This window comes from Oncorhynchus kisutch, linkage group LG4 (genome assembly GCF_002021735.2).
Source record: "Oncorhynchus kisutch isolate 150728-3 linkage group LG4, Okis_V2, whole genome shotgun sequence".
Taxonomy (NCBI): domain Eukaryota; kingdom Metazoa; phylum Chordata; class Actinopteri; order Salmoniformes; family Salmonidae; genus Oncorhynchus; species Oncorhynchus kisutch.
The window spans coordinates 50,686,117-50,700,015 of NC_034177.2; the positions used below are offsets into that span (position 1 = coordinate 50,686,117).

The window sequence follows — 13,899 nt, forward strand, 5'->3', positions numbered from 1 at the left end:
TGTTACTATGGCAGCAGCTTTTATGCTAGTAAGTGTGTAGTATACTTCCCATTTAGCTTTAGTCTCTGCTGTGTGTAGTATAAGACATTTCCTTTTCAGCCCTAGTCTCTGCTGTGTGTAGACTGCCATGGTCCTTTGTTCAGTGATAGTGTCCTCAAATAAAGGTTATTCCTCCCTTTAACAGCCCTGAGGAGCTCTGTCGCTCTATACTTCCCATTGTATCCAATGAGCTCCCCACTTTACAACTGGGTGAGAGGGTGTCAAATTGAGGGTGAAATACGATGACCAACCTATCCCTGACTATCCTAGGATACATCCCGAATGGCACCCTATTCCCTATTTAGTGCACTGCTTTTGACCAGGGCCCAACAATTAGTGCACTATATAGGGAATAGAGTGCCATTTGGGATGCATACCTAGATTGTACTGTAACAGTGTTGGTGATGCAGTTAGACAGGAGTGTTGTCGTTATAAAGTGGCGGCACATCTAGACTATGTATATTGCCCCGAGATGTTTTGACAGGCCACTCACGGATGTGTTATGTGGGCATTGCTTTTGCGATGCAATACAATGCCATTCAATGCAATGCATGGAGGAGTTCCATGATTGGAACAATATCCTGGTACTCCAGTTACATCTAAATATAATGGAATAGAATATACCTGTACATTCCATTCCTTTACATACTTGCAAATGAATTTGTTACATATTCCCTCACACTGTCTGACATCATATACTAGAAACCTTATTTTGCTTGTATAACTTAATACCATTATGGAGCGTAATCCATTTGCAGTCAAGGTTTAAAAGTTCAGATGCAGCTATTGCAAAATAGAAATAAAAAATGATTTTCTAATATTTTTCATTATGATTAATGACGCTTGCTGGAGTGATGAATCACACAATAATCCCTTTCAGAAAGGTTAAGTGTATAACACATTTATAACGATTACTTAACCAAATGCCCAATCCCAACATGACATTAATACCAATGTAGTTTGACATTAAAATAGCCAGGCAGCGATGTGTTCTCACTGTTCTCAATGCTCTGTATTCAAATGCACTGGCGACGTGCCTGCCCAGCTGTGTGAAAACTGTTCAAATGGGTTATCTGAGGGTTAGAAGGCTAACGAGCCTCTAAGCCCCATCCCACCATGGTCTGTCTGACCTGGGTTTGTCAGCACCAATCTAGCTAAGTCAATATCAACGCTGCCTGTTCCACCAATGACTGTTCTGCTACTGTAGCTCCACCACCACTACCAGTTGACCTTTTTCTCCCCCCCTCTTTCTGACCCCTTTTCTCCCCCTCTTTCAGTGCGTCAAATGGATTGTTATTACAGTAGAGTGATAGGGGTTTATGGGGTTTATTTATCTTTATGACTCTGGGGCTTTGTGTCAGGCTCCTCTCCTGGTGATATCCTAGGTGCATTGGCAGGTCATTAAAAGCCTCGAGAATGAGACAGTCAGGCTTCTAGCTTTTATGATAAGGTAACTCACACATCACTGGGTGCTATTCTCAACAATGGGCCCTGAACGACGACAGTAAACTGTAAACTAACCCTAACCCTAAACTGCCAGGGCATATTACACTGTGCTGTGCACTGCGGGGGAGAGGAGTCCCATAGCCGAGATTGTCATGACCTTCTCGTTGCCCCTACACTGTTTCCGCTTTATAGCCTCGGTGATGGGGTAGAGTTGAGGATATATGATAGGCTATATGCCACTTAGCAGACGTTTCTATCAAAAGAAGCCTGCAAGAAAAGCAGTGCACGTTGTTAGTATGTGATCCCTGCGGGAATTGAACCCACGACTTTACCAACTGAGCCGCACATGACCACTAGTGTGATGACATGAATTGCGATACGTAGGCCATGAACTCATACAACTGCACAGTTGTGAAATATTTTACTGGGCATCTTATAACCCCGTGGGATTGTGCTTGCTACTCCAGACTTTTTGGTTTTGCGAGTCCGTGTTCAAGGGCGAGGCCAGTTTGACCACTGAAGAATGTTGTGTGTTGTTTTATTATTGTTTGGTGTTGGTCCCGCCTCCTGACTCTTGTCGTTAGTCCTGTCCTGTCATTGTCAAGGCATGCTATAGCTAGACTCTAACTGGAGGGCAACGACAGCGAGGTGAGCTTGTGGGGTTTCGTTTAACTGCATTAGAAGGTGATACGGACCAGAGACCAGGTGTGAGGTGCAGCTTGGTCGTGTGTGTGTGTGTGTCTGTGTGTCTGGGGCTGTAAAGCCCCCGGTGGTAGACATTTATGGATGACCCCTAAGGGTCACAGGTCAGGGGTGTGTGGAACACATACACAAGTGAGGGATGTTGGGCTTGTCTTGTGGTCAAACCTTGAACTGTGAAATTGTCAGAGACCCCTTTCTAACAATAGAGTTGTACCGCAGCCAGCTTCAGAATGGAAGACAATGTTTTTCTTGTTTATGTGTCTGGTAGAGTGGAATAAGAAACATATGCATGAAACACATGATGAACACATGGCCGAAATGGTTGACGTCTTTTGACATTGACTTGAAATGATGTATTGATAGATTCAGTCATCAAACTTAAAAGAGTTGTATAATTGATGAAAGATTGGGCTCACGAGTGACACAGAGGTCTAAGGCACTGCATCTCATTGCTGGAGGCATCACTACAGACCCTGGTTCGATTCCAGGCTGTATCACAACTGGCCGTGATTGGAATTCCCATAGGGCGTCACACAATTTTCCCAGCGTAGTCCGGTTTTAGCCGGGGTAGGCCGTCATTATAAATAAGAATTTGTTCTTAACTGACTTACCTAGTTAAATAAAGGTTCAATAAAAAATGTAAAAATTTAAATGTGTGGGATAAGATTCAATTGAATGTATATGGATTCAGGCACATTTCAGATCCGCATTGGCCCTTTGAACCAGTTAGTCAACTTTCTTCCAATCACGATGAGAAGGAAGTCTGACAATTTCAATATCACCACATAGCCAACGTAGAAATCTACAGTCAGATTTCCATAGTTTGTAGATACTACATCCCGTTTAGTGACTTTCTGTTAAAACCACTTAACAATTTGTATCTGTTTCTTATCGCTATTCTATAGAATTTCTGTAACTGATGTTTTTCCAATTCAACCTTGTCTTGGCCTGAATAGCCTGTAGGCAGGATGAAGAGTTGTCCCTCCCTCTATGACTTGCTAATGAGGCAGGGGCAGAAGGTCATTTGGGTCGGTACAAAGGGCTGTGGCCTGCACTGGGACCTGCTATGTGGTGTGTCAGTGGGGCTCCCCGGCCTTGGCTGCAACAATGGCATTGTCCACAGACACACACACACAGTACACACACTCAAACAAAAGCATACACACAATATTATGTTCAGTGAAATCAACAAGCATCCATATTAGGATAAAGCCTGATATTTCCCTAACTCTGAGGTGGCTAGGCACGTGGTGTCCCCCATAATGATGTCCCCAGAGTAGCTAGGAAATTTGTTTAGACATGGACAGACTTCCAGCCACCACAGAGGAAGCACAGGGTGACAGTCTCCACAACCTCAGCCTCAGCCTGAGGCAATAGACAACAGGAAGAACTTCTACACCTTTTACACATTCCTTTCCTCGGGACAGGAAAGAGACGGGGAGGTCAACTGTCCTGTGAAGTTGGGTTCAATTTCATTTCAATTCAATTCAGCCCAGTCAGTGAGTTTGGAATTTAATTTTACTTCCTGAATTGACTGAATTAAAATGGAATTGACTCCAGACCTGCTGTCCTGCTTGCTCATATCGGGGGGAGTTTCTGTCAGTAGTTCCTTAGTCAAAGGCCACTGAACAGGGGCAATACACAATACTCAACACATCATAAATTCGGTACAATGGTTCCAGCACGTTTGTCAGTGAACTGGTGCCAATGTGACCTTTCAACCCTACACAGATTTCAGAGATGAAATTGTAAGTTTATGATACTTAGAAAAGTTTATTATCCTCTCTCTGTCTAAAATGTCTGACCTCCTACCCCCTGAGACTAGCTGATAATAGAGCTTCCTTGTGGAAGTGGTTCATTTGTATTGAGACTATAGAGACTACTTCTGTTATTGTTATGTAAAGCACCCCTGTGGATTGAATCCAGAGTTGTATTATTCTTTCTCTGTGATGCGGTCTTGCTGACGTCATTGTTGACTGGGAACGTAAGGGAGGACTTTCAGCAGGCAGTTCAGTATCGTAGGGGACAGGAAGAAGTGGTCAATGGTCATGTGATGGAAAATGTTTTCTTAGTACACTCAAACTGAGACTGCCTGCATCTTACAAGACTACCCTCCTTAAAGAAGCATAGGTCACATTGTATCACATCAGGAAATACAAGACGTGAGGTTCTAATAAAAGAAGATTAACAACACTGAACACTTCCCACAGTTCCTGCAACAGTTTAATAGGGGAAGGAGAGAGGAATGTCATGTGAGAGCCATTGTCGTAGTGGGGTTGACCACCATCAGTCTGGTGGTAACCCAAGCTGTGGCATTTGTCGCTGATGTGATGTGATGCGCTCGTCAGTGAAAGAGTTCCTGTGGGGAAGGCTCACTGGTGGTTCTCATTTGATGTGTGTTTGAAGTGTGAGAGGAGGGTCACCAAAGGGCGGAGACACCCTGAGCCTGGCCCTGCCTCTGAGTGGCTGGGTTAGGGGGTGGGAAGAGTGGTTAGGGGGTGGGATACGGGGATTTACGGAGGTGGAAGAGTGTGGGAGTAGTGGGATGATCATCTGGTTGAACAGTCCTCCACACACACCCTCAAACATTCAGTTTACACACACAGAACACACACCTCTCTGGTTTTACACTCTTTCCCTACTTTGATATGGAATGTGGCTGTGCTGACAGCTCTGGAAGAGGGAGAGAAGGCAGAGGAGGGGGGGCTAGGCTGCTGTGAGCCTGTTACTGTCCTGGATTTAGTAGAGCTACAGTAGAGGGAAACTGGAGAGAGGAGAGGAGGCTCCTGTCTTGGATTGTGAGTTACAGTAGAGGGAGACTGTAGAGGAGGCTGAGCCAGCAGAAGCTGAAGGAGGAGAGGTTGCTGTCCTGGATCTTTGAGCTACCGTAGAGGGAGATTGAAAGAGGAGAGGCTGAGCCGAGAGCCATGTAGCCCAGAGCCAGTGGAGAATAACGGACAGGATTTAGTAGTGATAAGAGCCTGCTCAGGAGAGCTTTCTGCACAGAGGTAAGACCACTAAGGGCTCCGCCAAAGGAACTTTACAGTAGTGGATTTAAAAAAAAGCTGATTTTCAATGGCATGTATCCTAGTTGTACCGGTATGGTAGAAAGAAAAAAAATTACATTTAAAATGGGACATTTTGACATTTTTAAATGTCTCACACTTAGCAGTGACTTTTAGGTTTAAACTGGATTTAAATAGTGATTTTAACTGTTTTATTGGTAAGATGGTCACATTTATTTTTTGTTTTGTACTCAGTCCCTTCTTTTTAAGGAAAGAAATATTGAATGTGAATGCATTCTATCTAAGTGGTGTGCTAGTATGGACATTGGTAATCAGAATTTAGGCTTACTGAGTCTGAGATTTTGGGTCCTGTAATGCTATATGTATTTGATCAGTAGTGTGGTTGATGTTGAGCTAGCTGTGTGACAGCTGCATGTGTGTTGAGAACCGGGTGCAGGCCAGGCAGGGCTGTCGCGTGCAGGTGGTCCTTCTCTCAGTCCATGGCAGGCAGGGTTAGAAGTTCTGAGGGTTAGGAGTTCCCTCTCTCACACCCATTTGATCTTGGAATAACACCCCCCTGCGATGGCGGGAAGCACAGAGGTCAGCCAAACTGTAGCCTGCCGGCAACTCTTTGATATGGGACAGACAGAGTTGTGAGAAACTTGTCAAATCATTTGGACAGTTCTTTCTACTCATGTTTTCCGTACATTGGATAGTTGGATAATGGATGTATTGGATGACGCGTTTTTATTTCATTCATGTGAAAGAATTGCGGAGTCGATTCCCAAAGATCCCATTGTTTCAAATCTGAAATACTTGTACCTTTTCCAAATGGTTTATATGTAGGCTAGTGTTTCTTTATTTAAGTGCCAGGTATCGTACAAGGGGCTGGTTTTATCAAGTGCCAACAGGTGACAAGTCGTAATCTGAGTACACGTGCTCATTTGATTTGAAATCATCTGTTCTGCACATCTTGACTAGAGAAACATCTTGTTCGACAGACAGAGGGGGAAAAAAAGAGACTTGTCTGAATATGAACTGGAGAACCTGAGACCTTTGAACGGAATATATTGTTTTCTCTGCAAGTAGACCAAGGGTCCATCCTTACTGACACCATAGTGCACTACTTTTATTGGCCCTGGTCAAAAGTAGTGCACTAAATAGGTAATAGAGTGTCATTTGGGACGCACGGGTAGACCCTATCCAGAATGAGTCTGTGGGTGAGTCTGTGGGTGAGTCTGTGGGTGAGCCTGCGTCAAATCAGACATGTACAGTCCAGACCCGCTGACAGAGACACATGTGATCAGTGTGCTTGTTGGGTTGTGGGCTTGTCCGTCACACGTCTCTTTGAGGAATTATGACAGTAATTCAGACCAGCAGCTGGTTATCTTCCCTCTTCAGCTCACAAAGGGTTGTTTATCTAACGTAGTCGACTATTTTAGTCGGTATGGTAACACAATAGTTTCCTTATTTGGAGGACACCTTTTCAACCGATGAGTTTAGACAGGGGGATGTCATTGAAGTGAGTGGCTGCCAATCATGACTCGTGGTTTAAATGATCTTGCGGGACTGTCACTGTCAGGTGGTATCGCCTCTCTATGCTGGCTGTATGGCAGTAGCACAGCCCCTGTCATTTTCCTCATACCATGACGGAAGATTACTCTTCATTGTAATTCATAGCGCATTTAGCATTTCCATGCTAAAGTCAATAGTCACTTGTTACCCCAGCATGGTCTACCTCTAACCTGCCAATTCCCCCTCCTCCCATGCTACCCAGACCCCTGCAGTCTTGAATGTTTAACAGCCTTTGTAAAGATGCTTGTTAACAGGGCTTTACTTTTTTTTAGCCTCGGATGCATTTCTGACTGATTTGCCAAAACCTTGTAGAGACCTTGTAGCCCCTAGCCGGGAGGGACTGGGTGGGGGGTGGGCGAGAGAGGGCAACAGGAACTAACCACAAGTCCCTTGTGGGAGCTATCTTTTCAAATCAGCCCGTAAAGGTTTGAGAGTTTGTCAGAATTCTGTGTGTGTACGATGGCTTGTACAGTCAGTCAGTAGATTGAAACAAAGTTGGATGACATCTGAGGTGAGAATTAGCATACTTGCCGATGTGGTTCAAGGAATGGCATTGCTAAACACATGAGGTATTGTCTCAGTATCCTGTATTCATGTTTCACCTATCTGGATCTGGCTATATATCTTCCATTGCAAAACTACCATTCCAGTATTTTACTTGCTATATTGTATTTACTTTGCCATCATGGCCTTTTTTGCCTTTACCTCCCTTCTCACCTCATTTGCTCACATTGTATATAGACTTGTTTATACTGCATTATTGACTGTATGTTTGTTTTTACTCCATGTGTAACTCTGTGTCGTTTTATCTGTCGAACTGCTTTGCTTTATCTTGGCCAGGTCGCAATTGTAAATGAGAACTTGTTCTCAACTTGCCTACCTGGTTAAATAAGGGTAAAATAAAAAAATGTAAAAAAATATCTCCGACTTGACATTCTGCTGAGGGAGGTTCTGCTCTGAGAGATCAGTGAAGAGAGGCTTCGTCTCTGACATGTGAAAGCAAACATCTCTCTCGTTCCCTCTCTTTCTCTCTAATGAAAGTCATATGTAACCCCCCCCCCCCTCATAAAGCAAAGCCCATGCTGCTAGTCATGTTCTCTCTCTACTCTGCTCTACGCTCTGGCTGAACTTTCTCTACAGTTAGCCTCTATCTCCCCAACCCACTGCACTCTCGCTCCTCCAACAAGGCCACATACTTTAAAGTTATTTGCAGTCTCATTTGCAAGTCAATAGATGTGAATAGAACAAGAAGTGTCTTATTTCGCACCTCTGACTCTGACAAGTTATCTTGGTTTTGAAAGACTCCAACCGCCATGAATGCAGCAGAGATAACAGAGATCAACAGACAGAGAGAGAGAGCGAGACACAGAAAGAGAGACTGTAGAGAGAACCAGGCTCTTGATGGAACATGCCTTCCACAGTTGATTCACTATGAAAGGCTCTATTGTTGAAGGCTGAAGCTGCTTCGCAAGGTGTTTTAAAGTGGGAGGTGTCTATCGTACCAACCCCATCTGCCTGACTTGACACCTCCTAGCACAAGGCAGACATGCATCATGGTACAACGCTGAAGCATCCACTTCTACAGGCGTCATCCATCATGCTCGTGTCTGAGTGGATGCACTGTGTGTCTTGTTGTGTGTGAGCAGCCTTGTGGAGGGCAGGCATGCCAGGTGTTGGCATGAGTGAGATATGGGTTATTGGAAGGAAGGGTGTTCAGGCAGGCAGGCTGTCCTTAAGTGGAGTGCTGTTCTGTGGGTATGAATAGCTGTTTGGTAGCTGCCTGTCTGGCTGTCTGCCTGCCCTGTGTTGGGCAGTTAATCACTCATTCCTCAGGAGGTCCAGGCACTAGGCATGCGGACTGTGCTGCTCTGTGTGTGTGTGTGTGTGTTCTGCTGCTGCTATCTCACAAAGAGTCGTAACTAAACGAGAAACAGGATGCAGGGCATACAGCTGACACTTAAACAGTTTGGCCTCTTGTCAGAGGAGGGGTGTGTGTGACTGCTTGCCTGCCTGCATATCTATCTTTGTGTGCAAGAACCACACTCATATATGCCATTCTGAGAGAGAGACTATATATGACATTTGAAATGTCTTTATTCTTTTGGAACATCTGTGAGTGTAATGTTTACTGTTAATTTTAATTATGATCTACTTCACTTGCTTTGGCAATGTTAACATGTTAACATATGAAACACATGTTAAATTTGCCATTAAAGCCATTGAATTGAATTGAATTTAATTGAGAGTGAATTCTGGCCCACTACTGTCATGCCTGACTTCTTCAAAGGCACCAGTCAAGTGTGGCTGGTTTTCTCAGCTGTGTCCCCACGGCCCTCCACAGCCCTGTGTGCCTGCCCAGCCGTGGGGGGGTGGAAGCAAGGGTACAAGGGGGGTGTGCTGACCACTGGCTGGGGAGGGATGTGGAGTCTCACAGTCAGAGCTGTAGAGCTGTGGCCCTTCATTTGAGAAATGGCCACAACAGCCTATTCATTTACTCCATGCCTATATGTCATACAAGGCCTTTCAGCATGACTTGTACAGCTCAGAGTAGCATTTGTATAGTATGTAGTAGTTGTAGTCGCCTCCACCTCTGCAGCAGTAGTAGTATTGGCAGAACTGTACTACTGCTACTTGAGCGTTGTATGAATGTGTTTTCCTTCCATCCTCACAGAGCAAAAATGTCTTGTATGTCAAAGCTGTTTTGTCATTGCTCTCTTGAAATGTAGGCTACACGCAAAGAACTGAGGAGGCCCTGAAACCTTCTGCTGCCTCAGCTCAGTGATTTCAGTGACAAGACAGATTAGTCCCCTTGCTTTTCCACTTCTCAATGTATCTCCCTGGACACACACTGCTCTCCTGTGTGGCCCGGTCAGCTGTGTGGGTGAGTGTGGGTAGGTTTGTGCATGCGGGTGCAAGCCTGCGTGCGTGTGGTGGGTCAGCGTTGTGGCGAGTCATTCTTTGATCCATCTGCCCTATTTGTGTCTCTCCGTGTCAGGGTCCACTCTGTCATGCCCATCTTTCCATCCATCCCTGACTTCCTCACCCTGGCTTCCTCCCCCGAGTCCCCTCTGTCTCTTCCCTATATCCATTCCAAAGAATAAAGGATGATCAGAGAGACAGACAGACACCCGTCTTCCCCCTCTCGCTGTGGCAGGTTGAAAAACAAAACAGCCGAGGAGAAGAAGAGAGAGGGAAGGAAAGAAAAAGGAGAGTGAGGGGGAAAAGAGCAGGGGCTTTGGACGTTCCCCATATGGCTCTGGGATCCACAGGGATTTGTGCCTCCTAAGGCCAGGGTACTGTTGTTTATACAGAGCTGCAGTGAGGGAACCCTTTTATCTTGAGATCTTACATCCTATTCATTAGCCTCATATAGAGAGATCCAATTTGATTTGTGACATGCTTTGTCAACAACCGGTGTAGGCTACCGGTGAAATGCTTACTTTACGGGCCCTTCCCAACAATGTGGAGAGGGAAAAAAAGAAATAATAGACAAACAATAACACAAGGAATAAATAAGAAATGAGGAACGATAGCTTGTCTATATACACAGGGTACCAGTAGAGTCATTGTGCAGTGGTACGAGGTAATTGGGGTAGATATTTACATATGTGTAGGGATAAAGTGACTAGGGCAACAGGATTGATAATAAACAGTAGCAGCAGTGTGTGTGATGAGTCAAAAGAGAGTTAGTGCAAAAAAGGTCAATGCAGATTGTTAAGTAGTTTACTAAATAGTTTGTCCGGGTAGCTATTGGTTTTCTTATGGGTTGGGGGTTGAAGCTGTTGAGGGTCCTGTTGGTTCCAGACTTGGTGCATCGGTACCGCTTGCCGTGCGGTAGCAGAATGAAGAGTTTTTAGGGCCTTCCTCTGACACCGCCTGGTATAGAGGTCCTGGATGGCAGTGAGCTTGGCCCCAGTGATGTACTTGGCTTTACGCACTACCCTCTGTAGCGCCTTGCGGTTGGATGCCAAGAAGTTGCCATACCAAGCGGGGATGCAGCCAGTTAAGTTGCTCTCAATGGTGCAGTTGTAAAACGTGTTGAAGATCTGAGGGCCCATGCTAAATATTTTCAGCATCCTGGGAGGGGAAGAGACAACTGTGTTGATGTGGGTGGACCATGATCATTTCTGAATGATGTGGACACCTAGGAACTTGAAGCGCTCAACCTGCTCCACTACAGCCCCGTCGATGTGGATGGGGGCGTGCTCTGACCTCCATTTCCAGTAGTCAGCGATCAGCTCCTTTGTCTTGCTGACGTTGAGGTAGAGGTTGTTGTCCTGGCACCACACTGCCAGGTCTCTGACCTCCTCCCTGTAGGCTGTCTCATCGCGTCAGTGATCAGGCCTACCACCATAGTGTCGTCTGAAAATGTAATGATGGTGTTGGAGTCGTGCACGGCCACACAGTCGTAAGTGAACAAGGAGTACAGGAGTGGACTAAGCAGACCCCTGAGGGGCCCCCATGTTAAGGGTCAGTGTGGCGGATGTGTGGTTGCCTACCCTCACCCCCTGGGGGTGGCCAGTTAGGAAGTCCAGGATCCAGTTGCAGAGGGAGTTGTTTAATCCCAGGGTCCTTTACTTAGCGATGAGTTTGGAAGGGAACTATGGCGTTGAACACTGAGCTGTAGTCAATGATCAGAATTTCCACGTAGGTGTTCCTTTTGTCCAGGTGGGAAAGGGCGGTGTGGAGTGCAATATAGATTACATCATCTATGGATCTGTTGGGATGGTATTGGAGTGGGTCCACAGTGTCTGGGATGATGTTGTTGATGTGAACCATGACCAGCCTTTCAAAGCATTTCATGGCTACAAATGCGAGTGCTACAGGGCGATAGACATTTAAACAGGTTACCTTAGCGTTCTTGGGCAAAGGGACTATGGGAGTCGGCTTGAAACATGTAGATATTACAGTCTGGGTCAGGGGAAGGTTGAAAATGTCAGTGAAGACACTTGCCAGCTGGTAAGTGCATGCTCTGAGTACGCTTCCTGGTAATCCATCTGGCCCTGCGGCCTTGTGAATGTTAACCTGTTTAAAGGTCTTACTCACATCAGCTACGGAGAGCGTGATCACAGAGTCGTCCCGAACAGCTTGTGCCCTCATGCATGGTTCAACGTCGCTAGCCTCAAAGCAAGCATAAGGAATTTAGCTCGTCTTCTAAACTCGCTTCACAGCTTGTAATCCGTGATAGTTTGCAAACCCTGCCACATCCGCAAGCATGAGAGCCAGTGTAATAGGATTCAATCTTGGTGCTGTATTGATGCTTGGCCTGTTTGATGGTTCGTCAGAAGGTGTAGCGTGATTTCTTAGAGGCTTCCGGATTAGTTTCCCGCTTCTTGAAAGCGGATGCGGATGTTGCCTGTAATCCATGGGTCTTGTTGGGATATGGACGTACGCACACTGTAGGGATGACATCGTCAATGCACTTATTAATGAAGCCGGTGACTGATGTGCCTTAATGGTGATAGCGAAACAGTCCTGTAGCTAAGCATCTGCTTCATCTGACCGCTTCAGTCATCTGGTACTGGTACATCCTGTTTGAGTTTTTGCTTGTAAGCAGGAATAAGGAGGATATAGTTATGGTCAGATTTGCCAAATTAAGGGTCAGGGAGAGCATTGAATGTCTCTGTGTGTGGAGTAAAGGTGATCTAGTTGTTTTGCCTCTAGTTGCACAGGTGTCATGCTGGTAGAAATGAGGTAAAACGGATTTTAAAGTCACCGGCCACTCGGAGCACTGCCTCTAGGTGAGCATTTTCTTGTTTGCTTTTGGCCCTATACAGCTCGTTGAGTGCGGTCTTAGCATCGGTTTGTGGTGTAAAAAATTTGGGTAAATAACATGGTCCACAACTTATCATGAGGTATTTTAACTCCGTCGAGCAGAACCTCGAGACTCCAGAAGCTCTTTTCGGTCATAGGAAACGATGGCGGAAACATTACGTACAAAAAAGTTGAGATCGGCAAAATAGAACAATTGGTCAGGAGCCCGTAAAACTGACACTATTCCCTCCAGCTCCATTCTTCAGCTGTAGAGAATATCCCCTATATAGTGCACTACTTTTAAACATAGAGCTTTGGTCAAAAGTACTACACTATATACTCTAGGGTGCCATGTGGGATGTAACCATTGCTTTAGCCTAACATTTGTTAAATGTAATTATGCAGTATTGAAGGTCCCCAAGAACACAGTGGCCTCCATCATTCTTAAATGGAAGAAGATTAGAACCACCAAGACTCTTCCTAGAGCTGGCCGCCTGGCCAAACTAAGCAATCAGGGGAGAAGGGCCTTGGTCAGGGAGGTGACCAAGAACCCGATGGTCACTTTGACATTGCTCCAGAGTTTCTCTGTGGAGATGGGAGAATCTTCCAGAAGGAGAGCCATCTCTGCAGCACTCCACAAATCAGGCCTTTATGGTAGAGTGGCCAGACGGAAGCCACTCCTCAGTAAAATACATGACAGCCCGCTTGGAATTTGCCAAAAGGCACTTAAAGGACTCTTAGACCATGAGAAACAAGATTCTCTGGTCTGATGAAACCAAGATTGAACTCTTTGGCCTGAATGACAAGGTAACCTGGCACCATCCCTACGGTGAAGCTTGGTGGTGGCAGCATCATGCTGTGGGGATGTTTTTCAGTGGCAGGGACTGGGAGACTAGTCAGAATCGAGGGAAAGATGAACGGAGGAAAGCACTGAGAGATCCTTGATGAAAACCTGCTTCAGAGTGCTCTGGACCTCAGACTGGGGTAAAGCTTCTCCTTCCAACAGCGACCCTAAGCACATAGCCAAGACAACGCAGGAGTGGCTTCGGGACAAGTCTCTCAATGTCCTTGAGTGGCCCAGCCAGAGCCCGGACTTTAACCCAATCCAACATCTCTGGAGAGACCTGAAAATAGCTGTGCAGCGACACTCCCCATCCAACCTGAAAGAGCTTGATGGGATCTGCAGAGAAGAATGGGAGAAACTCCCCACATACAGGTGTGCCAAGCTTGTAGCATCATACCCAAGAAGACTCAAAGCATCTTTGGCAGTGATTACAGCCTTAACAAAGTTCTGAGGAAAAGGTTTAAATATTTATGTAAATGTGATATTTCAGTAGATTTTTTTTATTACATGGGGCAAAAAAAATCCTAAAACTGT

At 45.6% G+C, this 13,899-nt stretch overlaps 1 protein-coding gene across 3 annotated transcripts in view; it reads left to right on the top strand.

The window, feature by feature from the left end:
• LOC109889646 (prickle-like protein 1) overlaps positions 1–13,899 on the top strand; it is a 50,374-nt gene that overhangs the window by 24,062 nt on the left and 12,413 nt on the right. The window contains exon 1 of one of the 3 annotated variants that reach the window (XM_031823150.1): positions 4,758–5,195. The exons of 1 other annotated variant lie outside the window; for it this stretch is intronic. The gene's annotated coding sequence lies outside the window, so the exon portion shown is untranslated. Of the gene's footprint in view, positions 1–4,757; positions 5,196–13,899 lie in introns of those variants that run through there. One more of the 3 variants, XM_020481227.2, reaches the window with a different exon arrangement.